The sequence below is a fragment of the Sus scrofa genome, chromosome 5 (assembly GCF_054392235.1).
Source record: "Sus scrofa isolate SSC_HxYL_T2T_F1_AM1 chromosome 5, Sscrofa_HxYL_maternal_Yorkshire_Landrace_v2.0, whole genome shotgun sequence".
NCBI classification, from domain to species: Eukaryota; Metazoa; Chordata; class Mammalia; order Artiodactyla; family Suidae; genus Sus; species Sus scrofa.
In genome coordinates, this window is record NC_139387.1 from 81,000,477 (window position 1) to 81,020,237 (window position 19,761).

The following is a 19,761-nucleotide window of genomic DNA, read 5'->3' on the forward strand; positions in this document are numbered from 1 at the left end:
GGGTAATTACAGTATCTATCTCTTGGGGTTGTGCGGATTTAACCATTATCTGCATGTATATTTATATCTATGTATATTGCTTTCCTCTGAACCCTTTCCAAGAATTTAGAACATTCTGTCTTTTTTTGTTTTTGTCTTTTTTGCCTTTTCTAGGGCTGCTCCTGCGGCATATGGAGGTTCCCAGGCTAGGGGTCGAATCGGAGCTGTAGCCGCTGGCCTACACCAGTGCCACAGCAACGCCAGATCCGAGCCGCATCTGCGACCTACACCACAGTTCACAGCAACGCCGGATCCTTAACCCCCTGAGCAAGGCCAGGGATTGAACGAACCCGCAACCTCACAGTTCCTAGTTGGGTTCATTAACCACTGTGCCACGATGGAACTCCATTCTGTCTTCATTTTAACAATGACTCCTTTGTTGGTTAGATCGTTTGTGTGCCCTATTACCTTAAATCATTTCATTTCCAGGCCCTCCCAAACCTTCCCTCCTACTTCTGGCTCTGCATTAAAATGCACGGAGATATTTGCTTGTATTTCACCCATAACATCATGTTTAGTTACAGACAAATCTAACACACAAACAAAGGCTTCGTTGATTAATCCTTGGAGTAACTGATTCAAGCTAGATTAAAAAAAATTAAAATGGACAAAGGTGAAAAATAAGATCAAACATACCTAAATCAATATTTCTGGAGTTCCCGTCATGGCGCAGTGGTTAACGAATCCGACTAGGAACCATGAGGTTGCGGGTTCGGTCCCTGCCCTTGCTCAGTGGGTTAATGATCTGGCGTTGCTGTGAGCTGCGGTGTAGGTTGCAGACGCGGATCGGATCCCGTGTTGCTGTGGCTCTGGCATAGGCCAGCGGCTACAGCTCCGATTAGACCCCTAGCCTAGGAACCTCCATATGCTGCGGGAGCGGCCCAAGAAATAGCAAAAAGACAAAAAAAAAAAAAAATCTATATTTCGTGGCTATCTCCTCATTTTATAATTTTATTAAAGCCAAGCAATAAAAGCAAAAACTTTGCAGAGTTAAAACAGTTCTGTAAGACTCAATAGATATTTCCTTCACACTTTTCAGAAAGTTGTTTCTTATGTTATTTCTTTGGGAAGCCATTTGAATACCTTCAAGTTTTTTTTTCTCTGATTTATTTGCCTCGAAAAAAGTATCCATTATGAGTAGAAATGAGAAATTGTGTTTTCTCAATCACATAATTTATTTTATTCAATTGAATAGAATAAATACAATTCTATATTCATAATTATGAATTCATAATTCATATTCCATTGAAAATGCACACACATAAACACACATTTTAATGTACATGGTGATCCTTTTCATCCTAGAGCTTTGTTTTGTTTCACTTTTGGTCCACTTACCTAGAAAATGGGTGGATGGCTACTTCCTGTACAATTCTCTAAGTTCAGAACGTCTTTACTCTGGCAATGACACTGTCCTTTTGAGTCTAGAATATCGCCTTTAACATGAGCAAGTACTGTCGTTTCTTGAAAATGATCTCAAGATGTATAATAACACTCTATTTAGAGCTTCCTGCAGTTTGGGGGTAAGCAGGTGCATGATTAAGAGCAGTGATTCGGAGTTCCCGTCGTGGCGCAGTGGTTAACGAATCCGACTAGGAACCATGAGGTTGCGGGTTCGGTCCCTGCCCTTGCTCAGTGGGTTAACGATCTGGCGTTGCTGTGAGCTGTGGTGTAGGTTGCAGAAGCGGCTCGGATCCCTCGTTGCTGTGGCTCTGGCATAGGCCGGTGGCTACAGCTCCGATTGGACCCCTAGCCTGGGAACCTCCATATGCCGCGGGAGCGGCCCAAGAAATAGCAACAACAACAACGACCAAAAAAAAAAAAAAAAAAAAAAAAAAATGGGTATAAAACAGCCACCACAGTATATCATGTGCAAGAGAGTTTCAGAAAATTTCAGTTATTTCAAGTTTGTAAACTTTGGGTCTGAGCTGCAAACTGGGTAATTCCCATAATGAGAGGAAGGGAATTTTCTGCTCATTTTCTAAGTAGAGAGCAGGAAAAAGTTCAGCCACAAGAAGCCCTCTTTTTCTCTGCTCTGGTTGGTGATGCTTGGCTTCACATTGGTTGCCATGTCAAATATATGCACTTGTTTGAGTAGATTTTTCTCTAGGAAGCTCTGGCTGTGTATGCTGTGTTCCTACTAAGCAGGCCATAACCACGATGAAAGAGTCTAAGGAGACCTTCCTTCTGTCCGTGGTCACTTGACCATGTTTCCATGTCCTTGGAGCTTTCGTCTTGATCTGCGAACATCAGGAACTAAAGGTCTCTGTAGGCCCTGGAAGAAACACACCAGCCAGGATGGCAGTGAGGTAATTAGCCAGAGAACCTAGATTCCAATCACGGCTTTTGCCTCTGAAGTTATATGACCCTCGACTCTGTGATACTTAACCTTTTGTTGACCTCTGACCTCAGCTTGACCATAATGGTCATTAGGAAATTCACCACCATCCAAAAGGAATGTTTGGAAGGTTAATGACACGATTGTGCCCAATCCTGCTGATGAGGAGAGAGTGAACGTCTATGTTTTAGTAATGCATAATAAATCTCTCAAGTAAATTACGTTTCATGTATTGAACTAAATAAATTCCCCTAAAAGGAAACCACATGAAGAGCTTTCAGTTTTAAAATTTCGTTCCCTTCAGCGGCCTGAGAGAGTTCCAGAGCTTCTAAAGTAGGGCAAATATATTTTCAGCACAAGCGGAACTTTTGATATGAAAGGGCTCTGGGTTCCCGGCAAGGAAGGCACCTTTGCAATTATCTCGTTAGGTTAACAGACAATATTTTCCTGTCTCCAGAGCAGAGAAACTCATTTTTCAGCTTGTGTTTTATTTTTCCTAGATTAAAGACCTCACAGATCACTTCTTCCACCTGAAGTTGCTTTAGAATACCAGGGTGAAACCTAGACTAAACCTAAAAATCTAGACTCTCCTAAAGTCACCAATCTGTAGAAAGATATCCCCTTTTAACTCCCCAAATCTCTGTTATCTGAGATCAAGTTTTTATTCGACCCAAAGAATAAGAGAACGGAGGGCAGAAATATGAGCATGAGCCTGGATCACTGGGAGAAGGTAAGAACAGAGGGGAAGGGTGCAGAGTGATCCAAGTTCCCCAGGGTCAGCTGTGCATTTTAAGTGAAGTATTCATTCTTCTGGAAGAAGAATACTAGATATTTCAGTTATTATATTTTGCATCTCTTCTTTAAGTTTTATATCTTGTCTCTCTTTGCTCAGTGTTTCCTGCAAGTTGTCCATCTTTGCCTCCAGTTTCTTTTTTTTTGCCTTTTCTAGGGCCGCTGCCGAGGCATATGGAGATTCCCAGGCTAGGGGTCTAATCGGAGCTGCAGGGCCACAGCAACGCAGGATCCGAGCCGCATCTGCAACCTACACCACAGCTCACGACAACGCCGGATCCTTAACCCACTGAGCAAGGCCAGGGATTGAACCTGCAACCTCATGGTTTCTAGTCAGATTCATTAACCACTGTGCCATGACGGGAACTCCTCTTTGCCTACAGTTTATTTCCAAAGTATTGCATCATCTTCAGCATCAACAGTCGAAAGTCTTTTTCCTGGAGGCTAAGAATCTCCTCCTTGCTTAGCTGTTTTTCTGGGGTTTTTCCTTTCTCCCTTATCTGAGTTATAGTTCTCCGTCTTTTCATTTTTATAGGTTTTTGGTGTGGTGACCTCTTTACAGATAATAGAGTTGTAGCCTCTCTTACTTTTGGCGTCTGCCCCCCTTGTGGTTGAAGTTGGTAGGGGCTTGCTGTAGGCTTCTTGCTGGGAGGGGCTGATGCCTGCCCACTGGTAGGTGCAGGCGATTCCTATCCTTCTGGTGGGTGGGGCTTTGTCTCTGGATGGGATTAGAGGCGGCTGTGTGCCTGGGGGGTCTTTAGGCAGCCTGTTTACTGCAGGCAGGGCTGTGATCCCACCTGGATTGCTGTTTGCCCTGGGGCTTCTCAGCGCTGATGGGCGGGGCCAGATTTTCCCAAAATGGCCGCCTCCAGGGACCCGCAGCTGAGGAAGATTCCTGAGAGCTTTGCTTCCAATGTCCTTTCCCCACAACAAGCCATATTCACCACTGCTTTCCCAGGAGGTCCTCCAAGAACTGCAGGCACGTCGAACCCAGATTCCCACCGAGACCCTGCTTTGCCCTGGGACCCAGTGCAGGGGAAAGTCTGTGTGGGCCTTTTAAGAATGGGGTCTCCGTTTCCCCCAGTCCCCTGGAGCTCCTGCACACAAGCCCCACTGGCCTGCCATGCCAGATGCTCTGGGGACTCTTGCTCCCAGTGCCAGATCCCCACGTGTGGGGGTTTGAGGTGGGGCTCAGAACTCTCACTCCTGTAGGTGAGTCTCTGTGAACCAGTTACTTTCCAGTCTGTGGGGCTTCCCACCTGGGAGGTATGGGGTTGTTTATATCGCGAAATCGCCCCTCCTACCTCTTGATGTGGCCTCCTCTTTGTCTTCTGGAGTAGGATGTCTTTTTTAAGGTTTCCAGTCCAGTTGGGTGGAGACTGCTCAGCCTTTAGTTGTGAATTTTGTTGTTTTTAGGAGAGATGTTGAGCTCCACTCCTTCTATTCTGCCATCTTAATCCCGTCCAGAAGAATACTAGATAATTATGAGCAAGTACTATTTTCTGAGTGTGATGTGAAGTATTTTCACATATATTACCCGGACTTAATCTTTGCATCAGTTTTCTTAGGGTGTTATTATCGCCATTCTTAGTGATGAGGAAATCACTTGCTCAAGGTTGCAGAGCTTGTAAAGAGCCCGGATTCAAATACAGATCAATCTGACCCCTAAATCCATGTTCTTTTTCATAAACCATGATCCTTTTGCAAACATCAAACCTCCCTCACCTTTCTCTTCTCCTCAGTTATCCTTTTGTGACTTTTCTAAGGATTTTGAAAAATTCAGTTGTACACGTGACCACGTGAAAATGGAGGCAGCAAGCCTTTATCAAACTTGATGGGAACCATTACTGCAAATACCATTGTACTTGTAGTTTGTAAAGTGCTTAGTATATGAATGCAACCCTATTATTACCTAGTAATAGTGTGTATTATTATAATAACATACAATTATTTAGCTTGGGTAAAATTAGAATGGTGTATATTTAACATGTCATCCAGGTTCTATTTTTCTAGACCCTCTGAAATGTACTATTTCATTTTAATGAATTGCATCATAATCTGTAACACATAGGAAGTGGATTTGCATCAAATGTTTACCTTCACTTAGGAATTTCCTACTTTCTAGAAAGATTTACCAATGTGAATTTATTAACACTGAAAATGTGTTAACCAAATAGCATAGAGATATCCGACAATTTTTGATATGAGGAGTATCCATGGGAACCATTTGGCCCAGCTTAGCTAAATATTTAATGTGTTTGAGAGAGAAAAAGTTGCTTTGAGATGTGTCTGCCCCCAGCTCCAAAGTGCTGGGCAGCAAGCCCAGAGACCAGGTGCTGACATGCAGAGACCACCAAAAGCACCAAAACCTTCCCCTTTGCAGTGAGCTTGCTAAGTAACTCTGCTAGTACAGAAAACACTCAATTCACCAGGCAATAAGGATTCTTCTCTTTAAATGTTTGGCTTTGGAGGGATGTCTCTCTCTCTCCATTAGAGTATTGATTAGACGAAGTGGTTAAAGACAACACATATCACACATATCTCTCTGCAACATTTTAGCAATGGGGGTTAAAAAACTCGTGGTAGATAGTTTTGAAATAATAAGCCTAACTTTTTAAAAAATTTCATAGTTTTGACAAATTCACAGTTTCTCTGATTTTAGTGTTTTGATGAACTCATATGTATTGGTCAGCTCTGATGTCTCCAGTCCTCTGCAGGCTTATAAGATGGTATACAAATAAATGTAATCCACAAGTAAGTTGACCCCAAGGGCGTATGTGATCTGTGGTATGGACCATATTGCCAGCGAAGGTAATTCAGTTCAGTGAAGTTTTTCTGCTTACGCGTTGTGTGCCAGACTCAATGCCAGGTTCTGGGGATACGAATGTGAACCAAAAATTGATTATAAGCCCCCTTCAATTTATCAGATAGCCAGAGTTATGATAAAAAATGTCTTGTGACTTGTGATTGCTACCGACGAAATTTATTTAGGACATGTTTCATCTGTAATAACAACATTTGAGGAAGATATTAAACTTTGAAACTTGGGTCTTCAGTCTGGAAGTCAGCATTTTCAGGAACCTGCTGTGCCTCCTTGAACTTCAGAAATCCTGGCTTGGTGCTAAGGCCAGTTTCTGCTAATATTTGCTTGAGAATATCGTGTCTGATTCCTGGCTCCCTCCAGTTTGCAAGTCTCCAGGGAAGCTGCCTGTTTGCTAGCCGAGAAGGGGAGGGTATGCTGTCTGAGCATCAACCTCAAGGAGATGCCAGGACTGACCTGAGTTCCTGGGAACCATTCTGGGCATGAGGATTTACTAGGGCTTGGACCTCATCCACCATTGTAGCCAGAGGCCCAGAATCAAATTAGATAATGGAGACCGGATCCAGCTTGCCCGAGGGTTTGGCAAGAAGGCAAGTGTCTGTGTGCCTGCTGGTGCTTCGCGTTGGCTTTGTGCCTGCTACAGAGAAACTCCAAGGTTGCTCTTCATTAATGTGCGTGCAATTGCTGTACCTCCATCCAAATGATGTGGTCCAGTGCCCTGGATGGTGCAGGTGAGATCAGGACCTCCTCTGCCCACACTTCCTCTTTTTAGGCTTCTTCTTGCTCTCAATTGCTTTCCCTATGGGGCAGGGTTGCAAATTCTTTTTGGTTGCTGGTTGCCCCAAGGGACAGGGCGAGTCCTGTTTAGCAAGGAAGAAGCCGGTGAATCTAGCTTTTGTTTTGCAATCCTTTGGGACCTGCTTACAACAGAGGATTTCATGATGAGTAAATTTTGGTCATTCTAAAAGAAAAATACGTCTATGATGTATTTGTCTCCTGGCTGTGGTTTCTGAAGTCATATTAAATTACATTAAGAGCCCTTCTCTCACTGCCACTGGTCTTTTAGTATTCAGTAGACATTTGGAAAGATGAGATGTGGGTGAAAGATAAAAAGCTGAATGATGGTCACTGCCTTGGGGGAGATGTTCTCATAGGGAGGAAGTGCACTGCTGGGCAGAGCAGGGAGGTCATTTATGGGCAGCGGGATGGTTAGAATTCTCTCTTCTGCCGCTCTGCTGTCTCTTTCAAAGTGTAGCTTAGCATTGCCAGACTAGTTATTTTAAGCCCTCACAAACAGCCTCATAGCTTTATTTTTGCCCTTGGCTCCAGTAAATTGGGGCCCCCATACAGTGCGCTCTTGGCAATAAAATGGGTCTGAGCTGCTTAAGGGCTGGGGATATGGAGGCCTGGCACAGTGGGGAGGGCAGACAACAAGGTAGGACCATTCAAGGCTAGAGCATTAAGGATGCTTCTTTAGGAATCTGCAGGGCTACAAGTGCAGTTCTGCAGTGTGTAAATGCCAGCATTGGTTTGAAAGCCTTTCCAACACTCTCAGTAAAGGAAATATTTTCAGGCTACTTTGTATTTCGTTTCCTTTTGTTCTCTTGTTTGAAAATTCATATTTCCCCTTTAATGATAGGTTTTTATCTCTCTCTCTGTATCCAACCATTCTGTCATTTGATTTCAGAGAGAGATTTCAGTAGTGAGAGAAAGATGTCAAGAAAGCCATTTTGAGCATACTGCTTACGGGTTTCAGTCAGTGGAAAAAGCAGTATACTGGACAGGATAATGCTGGCCTGTTATTCGTTAGAAGACCTAAATTGCTTGTAAGAAACAAGCACAAATGGCGGGCTGAAGTTTTCCCTACATCTGGAGTCCGTGGGGACACACTAGGCTGAGGAAAACCAGGCCTCATTCTTACCATCTGTGAATCCACTGTGACAGACAGGGGATAAGGCAGGCTCGAAATGAGGAGATGGATTAGTTTGAGGGAATCTGAGCTAGATTATTTCCTCCCTTCTTGGCTCAAGATTCCCTCAAATCTCACTGCTAGGATTTTTTTCCCTTTGGCTTCTGACCTTGTTAATATCCCATAGCTGTCTTATCAGGTTTTTACACCTTAGTGTGAATTAGTTTATTGGCTTCTTTCCTTAAATCCAGAGAGAATGATGAGCAGATGATGAGAGAGAGGGCAAAGGGAAAAAGGGTAAGAAAGTGGATGTTTGGTTACACTCTAGGTCATCTTCTACTTGCAGACTTTGCTAAGACGTAGGAGCAATGGTCATGCCTATGGGATCTGCCTCAGGGCCTGCCAGCTGCAAGCATTTCCTGTACCCTTCAGCAGTTCTCCACACAGAACCTTCTTTCCATTCTGGAGATGTGACATCTGTTTTAAATTATGTCAGTTTTACCCAGATAGTCAAGTGATTGACACCTTCTTCGGAATATGTGCGGAAACTATAGCAAAAGTGATGAGCCAGATGTTTCCAGGGAGTAATTCCAGTGACGTAAGTTAGTCAGCAAGCATTAGGGGTTGTTGCGTTCATGTTTTTAGGTCACCACCAAGTTACTTCTGCAGAGCAATAAATGGCCACAGAGTGGCCTGAAATTCTTATACATGTGAAGAATGGGGTCTCTTTGTGAAGTATTTTTCCTTAAAATAGTTAAAATACTTAACACTTTGGGAGTGCCTGTTGTGGCACAGCAGAAACGAATTCCACTAGGAACCATGAGGTTGAGGGTTTGATCCCTGGCCTTGGTCAGTGGGTTAAGGATCTGGTGTTGCTATGAGCTGTGGTGTAGGTTGCAGACATGGCTCAGATCTGGCATTGCTGTGGCTGTGGCATAGGCTGGCAGCTGTAGCTCCAATTCAACCCCTGGCCCAGGAACCTCCACATGCCACAGGTACGGCCCTAAAAAGCCAAAAAAAAAAAAAAAAAAAAAAAAACCCCAAAAAAACAAAAACCCAAACGAGAAGACAAAAACTTAACACTTTGGACCTGTATATTGATTTATCAGCATCATTTAATTGGTTTCCACAAAAATCTTTGTAAGTCTTTAAACAGGCAACTGTATTATTAATCAAATTTTTTTTTTTTTTTTTTGAAAGGTAGGCCTCTAAAGCTAGGCCAGACTGCTTACCATAATAAATTATTAAGTATTTTTTTCCTTTTGTGTGAATTCTCTCAATGCTAGGTTTATACAAATTTTACACACCATTCAGATTACATTTAGGTCATATTATGGTCATATACATATATATATATATATTTTATATATATATATATATATATATATATAAAACACATGGTGATAGCTTTTGTACTGTGTCCAGGTAGCTACTCCAGAACCACATTTCCTGGAACTCCCTTCCCTGTAAGGTTTTTGGTTAGTGCTGGTCACAGGACATGTTTTCCTCAAGGTTTCAGATGCCTGTTGGACTTCCTACTAGCCACTGTCATATAGATCTGGAGATCAGCAGAAAACTCTGGATTGAATCTCTACAGATTTAGAGATTATTAACATGTAACAGCTATTAAGACCCCAGGAAGAGATGAGAAGGTAAAAGGGCTGAGAAAAGGACCTTGGAAAACAAAATTGACTAGACGTTCTGAATTATTTACTTCCTAGTAATTGAATTATATATCCTCACCACTGCAGTGGCTTCTTGGTGGATGAAGGATAGAGCCATAACTTGACATTGGGCTGAACTCTACTACTTTCTTTGGCTGATGGATATTATGTGAGCAGAAGCTTGGAATTTGTGCAGTTGGGTTTCCTCTTTTGTATTCTGGTTATCTGCTGTGATAGAAACATGCCCTCAATTGCTCTTGTCCTTTTGAGCTAGGCCCAGGATAAACAGAGGCAGGATAGATATGAACACAGCTTGCAACTTGGCTCAAGTCCAGCTAATGCACAGTCCGAAGCTGAATTATTACATCTTCTTCTTAGTTTGATCCCTTAATCATTATGTGGTGTCCTTCTTTTTCTCTTGTAATAGTCTTTATTTTAAAGTGTATTTTGGGGAGTTCCCGTCGTGGCGCAGTGGTTAACGAATCCGACCAGGAACCATGAGGTTGCGGGTTTGGTTCCTGCCCTTGCTCAGTGGGTTAACGATCCGGCGTTGCCTTGAGCTGTGGTGTAGGTTGCAGATGCGGCTCGGATCCCACATTGCTGTGGCTCTGGTGTAGGCCGGAGACTACGGCTCCGATTGGACCCCTAGCCTGGGAACCTCCATATGCCGCAGGAGCGGCCCAAGAAATAGCAAAAAGACAAAAAAAAAAAAAGTGTATTTTGTCTAATGTAGGTATCACTATTCCGACTTTCTTTTGATTTCCATTTACACAGAACAACTTTTTTCATCCCCTCATTTTCAGTCTGTGTGTATCTTTGGCTCTGAAGTGATTCTTTTGTAGGCAGCATATATGTGGGTCTTGTTTTTGTATCCATTCAGCCAGTCTATGCCTTTTGGTTGGATCACTGGAAAAAATTAAAGAGGATATCAAAAAATATCTAAAGACAAATAAAAATGAAAATACAACAATTCAAAGCATATGGGATTAAGTGAAAGCAGTTCTAAGTAGGAAATATAATAGTGATAAAAATTTGCCTCAGGAAATAAGAAAAATATCAGGTAAACAATCTACCCTTATACCAAAAAGAAACTAGAGAAAGAATAAATAAAACTCAAAGCTAAACAATCTACCCTTATACCAAAAAGAAACTAGAGAAAGAATAAATAAAACTCAAAGCTAATTGAAGGAAAGAAATCATAAAGATGAGGGCAGAAATAAATGAAATAGGTGTTGAAAATAATAAAAAAGATCAATAAAACTAAGAACTGGTTCTTTGAAAAGATAAATACAATTGATAAAATTTTAGCCGTACTCATCAAGGAGAAAAGGGAGAGGACCCAAATCAATAAAATTATAAATGAAGAAGAAGTTACAATGGACATCACAGAAATACAAAGGATCATAAGAGATCAGTACAAGAAACTATGTGACAATAAAATGGATAGCCTAGAAGAAATGGACAAATTTGTAGAAATGTGCAGTCTCCCAAGACTGAACTGGGAAGAAATAGAAAATATGAGCAGACCAATTACCAGCAATGAAATTGAATCAGTAATTTAAAAACTCCCAATAAACAGACATCTAGGACCAGAAGACTTCACAGGTGAATTCTACCAAACATTTAGAGAAGAGTTAATAATTGCCCTTCTCAAGTGAATCCAAAATATTGCAGAGAAAGGAACACTTCCAAATTCATTCTATGAGTCCAGCATCACTCTGATACCAAAGCCAAAGATATTACAAAAAAAAAGAGAAAATTACAAGCCAATATCACTGATGAATATAGATGTTGACTTATATTCCTTATTGCTTATGTGTGCTAGTAGGTTTTATCTGTTTCTCTATATCCATCTACCCATTTATCCATCTGCCCATCAGTCCATCTGGCATGCTTGTATCCATTATCCCTCCATTCACCCCCCCCCGCCCCCCACATTATTCCTGCAAGGATGTCAGGGAACTTACAGGTAATACTATATTGAAATGTTAAATTAAAAAAAATTTCAGAATCAAGGAAAATATAGATAAGAACATATGTTAGTCACATGGTAAATGCTCCAAACAATTTTAATTGATCAAATAGCAAGCCAGCAAAAAATTGTGCTCATAGACCCCACTCTAGAGCTAGGATTTACACTTTAGGAATCTATCATTGAAATTAGTTTATGCTTTAAGATAAAAAAAGGAATTTGAATAAGTTAACATGAAAAGAAAGTAATATTTAAATCATAAACTCACTATGGATAGCTTTTAGTTAAAGCAAATTCTCCTTTGTATATTGAATTACACAGAGAAAGAAATTATTTTTATGTAATTTCTTCTATTCTTATCAGACCATATGATTTATTTTTCTTGTCATACCTATCCCTTAGGACAGATAAAACAAGTAGTGTTTTCAGTTGTTAGACCTTAGGGAATATATTACTATTTATCTTCTACGGAGTTGGGGAAAAGATTGCAAAATACATATTGAATTCCATTTTTTTTTGATACTTGAAAAGTTTCTTCTGCCTCCTTTAAAAGGAGATCAGTTTTTCACTTCACTTATTTACTTCATAATTCATACCTAGGAAATGTAAGATTATTTTTATATTCAAGAAATTTTGGTCAAAAACAAGAAAAATTTGGCTATCTTGATTAATTAATGCCTTTCCCAGCTTCTCTTCAACTGGTAGTGTAATAAGCCCTATATAAACCTCAGAGTTCACAATTATGCTACTGTTAATACTTAAAAGATAGATTTAAATGACTGGTTCCATCTACTTTTTAAGTTTAATATTTGTATAAATTGAAAATCATTTGGCAAACATTCCTATGTATCTCCTTGAGTTCCCTAAATAGCCTTTTAAGAAAACAAAATATAAACCAATCCAAGTCACTTGTAATCTCAGTCTTCAGGATGTTAATTTCCTCCAAAGTTTCTGGCAACGCAATTAATTCCAGTTATTTCCCAGACGCTTCCTACATCCTAAGAGCTGCTGTGATCATCTAGTGACAGATCATCCTTCTAAATGAGAGATAAGCTTTTCATGATGCTACCCAAGGTTTTATTATTGCATATCTTCTCTTGACTTTTAGAGTAGCTTTTCCTTACTCTGTTGATCAGCACCTCGATTGAAACCCTTTTGTAGAATTCTCTGAAATTCATTTATTCATTCACTAAATATATTTTTTAGGCCTTCTATTTGCCAGACATTGCACTAGGTCCTAGGAATACAATGGTGAACCAGACTGCAGTTCTTTATGGTACATTCTCTTTTGTGCTGGAGACAGGTAAATAGACAGGGCAAGAAAGCATGATAAGAACTCTTATTACAGAATTGGTTGCTTGGACTTGTGATGGGGTCCTAGCAAGGGCCAAGACCCTTTTTCTCAGCTGCAGAGTTTCTTTTCCCACTCAGATTTGCATGGCCAATAACGAAACTGATGCTGAGACTGAAACAGCATAAGCTTTATTTAATGGCCAGAGAACGGAGAAGCAAGAACTTCATCTGCAAATCACCTTCTCAAGCCAATTTGTGCTGAAATACCATGTGTTGGAGAATTGAAATAAAAGGGAGGGAATTGAATAAAGAGAGGGAGAAATATTCATGACTTATATGAGAACAGGGGTGTGGTTTGGGCCTGCAACTGTGGCAACACTCCTTTTCAGTCTTTGTTTGGGCTCTTCTGGCTATTGTCAGGGCAATTGTCAACTGTGAGGGGCTGGCGGGTGGGTCACTTAGCATGCAAATGTACTACAATGAGCTTGTAATGAATCTCAAGGTCCACTGGAAATCAAGTCTTCCAACCTCTTGGGCCTAACTGGTTCTAATCAGTTCTTATCTCTTTGCAGCTCAGATTAGAGCAGTTGTTTTCCATTTGAGGGAGATGGAGGGGTCTGATTCTGGGGCATCAGCCTGGTAACGCTCTCACCATATTTATATTTTTTTAATTCCTCTTGCTGGATCAAAGCTTCTAAACTTGGGGTAGGAGAGTGGTAGTCTATGAACATACCCTTGGAAATCTAGGTATTTTCTATAATAACTTAAAATTTTTAAATTCACTTTGTTGATCCTAAAAAAAAAAAATTAAGCATATTCTTGGTTATCTGGATGACTAGTTTATTAACTGAGTGGTATTCCTCAATGTTTGTGCTTGTGTGTATTTTACAGTTATTTGAAAAAAAAATCAGTTGTGACACACAGAATTTTATTCACATTGTAAGATTTATTTTGTAATCAACAACATCATTGGTTGTGTAAAATTAGAGCTATTAATCCATAATGTATTGGTTTTGTTTTTACTTAATATGTATATTTTTTGATTATATAGTTGATAAGAACGTAAGCAGAAATAGTTAATACTAAGGTTTATGCTTTTATTATTAACATTTAGTAGCATTCTGATAGACTCCATGTAAGTCAAAACGGATGGGTCTGCACATAAAATTGTAGGGTAATTTTCCTTTGAAAGGAGTGCTTACATTGCTTGTGTTCAAAAAACTTAGTTCTAATTCTATGTCAGTGATCATGCAGGGATGCTCTTCCATAAAAATCCCTTTTCTTCATTCCCTTTAAATGGGTGGTAACCATCGACTGCCAGTTTATAATCTTCCCTATTTCCACCCTCAGCTGCTGAAGTAAGGGGAGGCCCAGTTATACACAATGGCAGAATATATACCCCAAGGGCTGAGAATTTTTTTTACTCCCTTTAACAATTATCTAAATGGCACACAAAAACATTCAAGCAATGTTAAGCCCAATAACCCTCTAGGTTATTTACCGGTTGTGTTTTCAGTTTATTAAATGGGCTATGTGGGAGTTTCCTTGTGGCCCAATGGGTTAAGGATCCAGCATGGTCACCGCAGTGGCTTGGGTTGCTGCTGTGGTGGTGTAGATCTGATCCCTGGCCTGGGAACTTCCACATGCCATGGGTGCAACGCCCCCACCTCCACCCCAAAGGCTATATGTACTCCCAGGGAGCTTGGCAGAATGGAGGGCATAAGGCAATCATGTTTTAATGTTGGTGAAAATTAGAACATAAAAAAAGGCTGTCTATTGATAGAATACAATGTACATGCTTATTAAAGTGAAATCTTCAAAGAAATTCCAGGCTTGATGCTGCACATCACTTTGCAATGTGCTAGGGAATCTCCCAGTCTCTGGCATGGTCCCTTCTCTGTCTTCAAGGACTACTTTGGTGGAAACTTTTGGAAAGCATTGTGCATGGGAAATGCTCCAAAGAGCTAGAAGCCCGAAGTTGTCCTCTCCCTACCAGATTCTGAGAATTTGCCTGGGAGATTAAGAAAACTTCATGAGATTCCCTTGGGATAGCTTTGTGGGTAAGAACCCACAAAGATATATGCAAGAGCATATATCCTCTCACTCCCTACGCCCCCTGCATGACAGTGAGGGCACTTTTCTTTGTTCAATTTAGAGCAAAGTGTTCATTGCAGATAAGGAGCTGAAGACTTTTGCAGTAGTTACTAGGCCCCCCTCTGGGATTTTTCTGTCTATAGGTTGTAAACCACCAGAATAGTTGAAGTTCCTTTCATCTGATCATCTCATTTTCATCATCTCCTGGTCGCTGCCTACCAGTGAGTATGGAGTTCACTCATTCAACAAAATTGGCTGGGCCCCTGTAATGCAAGGAGCCATTTATGTGTAATTGGGTGCTTTAAAAATGCTTTCCTGCAACTCTCTTCTCTATTAAATAGGATATCTCCTTGATATCTCTTTTCGTTTAAATGCATTTGTCTATTTAATGCGGGATCTTTGGCTTTAACGTCTCTGTTCTAGTCAGACTGAATCAATAAAGCCCTATAGTTAATTTGGATTAGATCTCCAGATTACCTTTCCAATTTGGCAATCAGTAAAATCAGCAGACCAAATAGCCAGAGACATGAGCCCATTTATCTTCTTGGTCTCCCCAAGCCTCTTGTGAAACCATCTACCATCATCTTGTGTCTTATCTTTTGCTTGACTTTGCTTTTGATCAGTGATTCTCAAAGCAGGTGGTGAATGTAGGATCTCCACTGGCATCTGTATTTGTATATTTGAAGCATATTCTAAAATTATCATGACCTGAGTTATTTCAAATCGTATGACCTAATTTAAAAATTTTTCAAATAACAGTAAAGGAAGGCAGATGAGTTTATGTTTTTAAAAGAAGGCAGGGATTTTAAGAGATTATAAAACATGGCCTCAGCTTTTAGAGGGAGAATGGGATCTTGCCTGCTTTCCAGATTTTATCCAGCTCTGCACACAGTGTTAACACTCTACTTTTAATGCTCCCTTCCTGAAAAGTCAGAATAATTGCTGCTCATCAGTACAGTACAGTAATCTGTACATTTTAAGAATAAGGAAATGGGGGAGTTTCTGGTGGCTCAGTGAGTTAAGGATTGGGCCTGGGTAGCTGCTGTGGCTTGGGTAGCTGCTGTGGCGTGAGCTCGATCCTTGGCTTGGGAACTTCTGCATGCCATGGGTGTAGCCAAAAAAGAAGAACGTGGAAATAATAAACAAACAGAAGCCTTTAGAGACTTTGAGTATATATGTAACACGCTGGTCTTGAGAACCTTGCCTTGGTTTTGGTTAGGTTAGGCCAAGTTTTGGTCCATAAACTGTAACAGAAATGATGATAGGACTTTCAGTACAGTTCTGTACGTAGAAGAGTCGTATCCTTTGACTTTTCTTCCTTTGCTACTTTCCACGTCTTGGAACGGGGCTGTAGCAGCTGGAACTCCAGAGCCTTTTTAGAGTATGGCAAGTCACACAGAGCAAAGACAGAGGCCTTGGAGAGCAATTGTGGAGTCCTCCTAATTGTGGAGAGTGCTCGCCTCTGGGCTCCCTTTGCACCAGTGAATATACCTTTGCATTTAAGCCACTGCTGTCAGGTTTCTGTTCTTCGCAGCTGAACCTAACTTTAACTGATACACCTTGTTAATTTGGTTTCTCAGTAGCCTAAAAGGACCAAATTAGAAGCAGGAAGTGCTGCTTCCGGCAGCAAGTGAGGAAACAGAAAAATTATTCTAGGCCAGGAAATCAATTAATGGGGATGTGGCTGACGTCAATACAGCAAGAAGGCAGGAAAAGATGTAGAATATTCCACAATTTGTTGTTGTTGTTGTTGAAGATGGCTGATGTTTAAAAAAATCTCTGACAGTGTAAACTTCGGTTACTTTTAGATTTGGCATTTTAGACCTTTATTTCTCCTCAGTGCCCCCTTTGTCAGGGCCATTGATGGAGCCAGCCATTGTGTGAATGAGGACAGAAAAGAAACACAGTATGCTCGGCACTCAAGCTGTTCACAGTAGACCCCTGGAAGGTGAGACATTGTCTGAGTGAGTATTTGGGGGGATGGATGGACATTTATTTTGTGTGAGTGGGTAGCTGGGACAGCTTGTTAGTTCAGAGAATGCTCTTCTGGCTACCCATAGTTGTGTAAGTTGTCCTAGGTCAAGTGGGGAGAGGGTGGCCGAGTGTGAAGCCCAATAATCTAGCTCCTGGTTTGGTTCTCCAACAAATGACACTGCCTAGCTTGTCCTAAGCTCTCTTTAAATAACTACAATTTATTTCCCTCTTGACTACCTTCTGACAAAGGGGCTCCTGTTTTTTTCCTTTCTGTCCTTCCCAGAAATACCAGCACAAGAAAGCTTCATCAGCAACGAGGGTCACAGTGTCAGACAAAGCGTATTGTCTGGGTTGGTGATTTTTATTCCAGGAAGAGAGGTCTTAAAATACCAAAACACCAAAAAGGAGAGCTGGAACTTATTCATCTCCAATCTTTTCATGGTTCTATTTTGTAAACCTAACACAATGAATCATTAATTTTCAAAAAACTACGGGACACCTTAGTAACTACCCATTTTTGTGGATAGAGATAATGACTTGAATGGAACATGAGCAGAGAGTTGATTTTAAGTAAGGAAATGGGGTCAGGGAGAGGTTAAGTGGCCAGCCTGGGGTCAGATAGCAAGCTGGTGACTCAACCTTGCAGCTCCTGGATCTGAGGCCTGCAAAGAAAACCAGAGCCCATTTCCTTTTGATAAGTTAACGACGCCATATCTGCGGTCCGCATAAGCTTTTAAGAGACACATTCCTTTTGTGATTGCAGACCTGAGCTCCTGTAATTTCACCAGAGGCTGGAAAATACTTTCAAGGTCAGACTGTGGTATACAGAGGGCAGAACGGCACTTCGTTTACCACTAAACATCGTTATGCGATTCATAGGAGCTGCCATGTTTTTGGTGGCTTATGATCTCTGTCCAGTATATATTACTGATAACTGGACCACAGTTATTAGATGGCTTAGAAATGATGATGGCCCTTGCTATGTGTCAGGTACTCCGGGAAGAGTTTCCCATGGATCATCTCATTTGATCCTCACAATGACCTTGTTGGGTCCTTTTTATCAATGAGGATGGTGACAATTTTCAGGGGTTAAGTACTGAGCCCATGTGGACACTGCTAGAAGGCCACTCTGTGATACCAAATTCCTGCACACTCATGTTGATGTTTTCCACTCAATTCTATTATTTCAGTATTTTTGTAGATTAAATCTGTATGTGGCTATAATTTTCATCCTAGCTTTCGGCAAAAGATCTAAAAAAATTGAGATTTTTTCATAGTGAGGTTGATTGTCCTCCCTGCAAACAGATCAAAGGTGCCTTCTCTCACTGGGTGTTGTTTGGAGATCTTAGTTAAATTCTTCAGAAGATAACTTTTTCCAGACTAAAAGGCTGAAATTCAAAATAGTTGAAAGTGGAACTCTCTTTGAAAGTTCATGATGTATGGTAACTCTTCCCCAGTCTTTCTTGGGCTTCTTCCAATATTCTTCATTTTCTGGAAAACATGACCCACTAAACTAAAAACAAGGATGGAATGGATGTCTATTGAAGTTTCCGTTACTTGAAAACTTTGTTCCTAAAAATGGACTTATATGTAGATTCATTAGAGAAGCAGTTATTTCTTTTGGATGGTAGGCAATAATTACAAGAAAAGTAAAAATTTTTTTTTTTTTTTTTTTTTTTTTTTTGTCTTTTCAGGGCTGCATCTGTAGCATATGGAGGTTCCCAGGCTACGGGTCTAATTGAAGCTGTAGCTGCTGGCCTACGTGAGAGCCACAGCAATGCCAGATCTGAGCCATGTCTGCGACCTACACCACAGCTCATGGCAACGCTGGATCCTTAACCCACTGAGCGAGGCCAGGGTTCAAATCCGCAACCTCATGGTTCCTAGTCGGATTCATTTCCATTGCACCAGTACGGGAACGCTGAAAAGTACAATTTAAGTGTTAGTTGTTGTTGTTGTTTTTTTTCTTTCTTTTTAGGGCCACAGGTGTGGCATGTGAAAGTTCCCAGGCTAGGGGTTGACTTGGAGCTGCAGCTTCTGGCCAGTGCCACAGCCATGGCAACGCCAGATCCAAGCCGTGTTCGAGAATTACACCACAGCTTCTGGCAACCCTGGAACCTTAACCCACTGAGCAAGGCCAGGGATCGAACCCACATCCTCATGGACATGGATTCTTAACCCCCGATCCATAATGGGAACTCCAAGCATTAGATTTTTAATGGTGTTAGATGGCAAAATGTCATCTTAGAAACCAATAGTTAGATATTTTAATTAAGTTGAAAATATTAGTAAATAATTTTATTAAATAATATATTGGACAGATCATGGGTGTGTGTGTGTGTGTGTGTGTGTGTGTGTGTGTGTAGATGTCTGAGGTTTGGAGCATTGATAGATTTCATCTTTCAGTTAACCCAACTCTGAAATCAGTTACAAATGCAAGAGGGAGGGGACCAAGAGAAAATAAAAAGAATGAGAGGGGGATATTGTAATTTTTCAAGATACGAAGATTTGGAACTTCTAAAATGGCACACATTATGAATTTGCAAGAGTATAAAATGTTACGGTGGAAGCTCAGGGCCTCTGTGTTAAGTAAAATGGCTAAAGCATCCTATCACCTCTGGCAGCAGACCTAAATTGTAGGCTACTCTTTGGGAAGTGTGAGCAAATTTCTGAAAACTAAAAGTACAATTTAAAAGTTTTTATTTATTTATTTATTTATTTTTTGTCTTTTTGCCTTTTCTAGGCAAATGGCATATGGAGGTTCCCAGGCGAGGGGTCTAATTGGAGCTGTAGCCACCAGCCTACGCCAGAGCCACGGCAATGCGGGATCTGAGCCATATCTGTGACCTACACCACAGCTCAGGG

The 19,761-nt window shown here is 40.9% G+C and overlaps 1 long non-coding RNA gene across 9 annotated transcripts in view; it reads left to right on the forward strand.

Annotated features, from left to right (window-relative positions):
* The first annotated feature begins 2,645 nt into the window (after nucleotides 1–2,645).
* LOC106510382 (uncharacterized) overlaps nucleotides 2,646–19,761 on the forward strand; it is a 331,715-nt gene continuing 314,599 nt past the window's right edge. For 2 of the 9 annotated variants that reach the window (XR_014804071.1, XR_014804072.1), the window contains exon 1: nucleotides 2,646–3,107. This is a non-coding gene — a long non-coding RNA (uncharacterized LOC106510382). Of the gene's footprint in view, nucleotides 3,108–3,928; nucleotides 4,382–6,541; nucleotides 6,722–16,614; nucleotides 16,871–19,761 lie in introns of those variants that run through there. The other 7 variants (XR_014804073.1, XR_014804074.1, XR_014804065.1 and 4 more) reach the window with 7 other exon arrangements.